This window comes from Penaeus japonicus, unplaced genomic scaffold, assembly GCF_977035675.1.
Source record: "Penaeus japonicus unplaced genomic scaffold, GWHDUDI00000001_assembly GWHDUDI00000005, whole genome shotgun sequence".
Lineage (NCBI taxonomy): Eukaryota > Metazoa > Arthropoda > Malacostraca > Decapoda > Penaeidae > Penaeus > Penaeus japonicus.
Genome location: NW_028234407.1, coordinates 31,614,158 through 31,616,657, shown reverse-complemented (window position 1 = coordinate 31,616,657; position 2,500 = coordinate 31,614,158).

The following is a 2,500-nucleotide window of genomic DNA, read 5'->3' as shown; positions in this document are numbered from 1 at the left end:
CAATAACATCTCAAAGTCTATAATTTCTCGACGAAATGAGAACGATCGGAAAATCGAAATAATATTGACCTTGATTTGACACCGGAGGCAGTACACGAAGCCAGGGACAGACGTGACTCGAACAAGAAGCTGGAAGGCTATTTTGAACGAAAAGTTTGGATTGTGTTTTAGTATTTTATGCTAGGAGTTTATTTTTTATTTCTTATTTTTTTATCTTATTTTTTTATTTTTTATTTTTATTATTATTTCTTTTGGAAGAAATGTTTTCTTTTGAGATATGGATTTTTTTTTTTTTTTTTTATCGGTCTTCAACGGATATGGATGGCGCCAACGATCATTTTTCTTTCTTCTACTTATTCTTCTTCCTCTTGCTGAATGATTTCTTATCATCTGAAATACACGCCAAAAAAATAAACAAGAGTGTAATACAGCATATGACAACTGACCTCTATCTTTTAAAAAGCCTGAAAAGTGCTATTAATCCTCTACAGCTAAACCTCGCATCATTATAATCCATGGTGGCAAAATCAACTAGGATTTCTACACACGGAAGAACAGCAACTCATTTCTTTTCAGAAGAATTTCGACGAATTTTCCAACTCTCCAATGATTAAAAAGAACACTACTTTATATATATATATATATATATATATATATATATATATATATAGAGAGAGAGAGAGAGAGAGAGAGAGAGAGAGAGAGAGAGAGAAGAGTAGAGGAGGATGAAAGAGGAGAGAGAGAGAGAGAGAGAGAGAGAGACAGAGTAGGTGAGAGGAGACAGAGAGAGAGACAGGAGAGAGAGAGAGAGAGAGAGAGAGTGATAGAGAGAGAAGGAGAGAGAGAGAGAGAACAGAGACAGAGGCGAGAGGAGAGAGAGGACAGAGACAGAGACAGAGACCGAGAGAGAAGAAAGAGAGAGTATGAGAGAGAGAGAGGAGAGAGAGAGATGAGAGAGGAAAGAGAGGAGGGAGAGGAGGAAGAGAAGAGAGAGAAAGAGGGAGAGAGGAGAGAGAGAGATCTATTTCCACCCTTTTACCCTGTTCCGTTCCTCCTAGTTTCCTTTACGCGGCATTACTGTGTCCCTAAACTGTACGTTATGAGCCACGCCTCCGCCTTATGAAAAGCTGCGCCAGCCTGCGTTTCAATAACACCTTGACTGCTAATAATGAAAGACAAATAAGATGAAAAAAGGATATAGCATCGCTCAATTTTTTGTAATAGTGAGATTCGGACATGAAAAGATAGTAAAACGATTTGATATTGTGTTTTGGGGGGTTAGCTTTTTGTATATTTATGTTTTGTTTATACTATACAGAGATGCTTGCGAATATGTGCATAATAATTCATTAATAAAAGTTAATGCACATTATATATCAGTTATTAATACGTTATTTTAATTTGTACGTGTATGTCGTATGTACAATTAGCACACAATTTTTTTTTACTGACACCTTTTATCCACGCGTCATTGAATCACACACACCCACACACCACACACCACACACATATATATATATACATATATATATATATATATATATATATATATATATATATATACACACACACACACACACACACACACTCCACACACACAACACACACACCACACTCGAAGACATACATATACATACCACACACACGTGATGAAAACACAGCACACACTACACATACACACACAAACAGTGTGCAAACAAACCATCAGCGCACGCCACACTATTACACATAAACATACACACACAAATTCACTTATACACATGCACAAACACACACACACACACACACGCTTAATTATAATGCGTATTGCACGAGTACACACGTAAATGCATGCAATATAACAAAGGTCACGTCTACTTAAGCAAAAAAATGTGAATTAACCTAATTCTTTTTACGGTAAGACTAAATGTTTAGAAAGATTACTGATATAATTAAAGTTACCTTTAATGGCTTCTATCTATTGTCATTGTTGTTCTTGTTGCATTGATGTTGACGTTATCACTATCATTATTATAGCATTGCTGTTATCAATACTTTTATCATTCTCATTACTAAACTACCATCATTCTTATCATCATTACCATCTACCTCATTTTCTTCCTCATTATCATCATCATTTCCTAGATATCAAAAGGTCAAAACCTAATACTCGGATTATAATCAAACTTGATTAATTGCGGTTGTCATTATTCTCCGTGTCAGCAAATCACCTCTTGTTAATGACCTAATTATTTGATTCTACAGGCTTGGTTTACAGGCTGTGATTTCCAGGTTGGCAGGCGCGGCAGCCAATCGTCGTCGAGGAGTTTTTGAAGTTTTTGAAGCTTTTGAAGTTTTTGATGAAACGGTTGGTCTTTCTCTATTCAAACCTTGACCCTTTTCGTTAGCGTTCTCCTGAGAGCTGAGTCTTCACTGGTGGCTATGTTGGGGTACGCTGCTGTTTTTTTGTTTTGTTTTTCTTCTTCTTCTTCTTCCTTTTTCTTCTCTATATTTCTGTGTC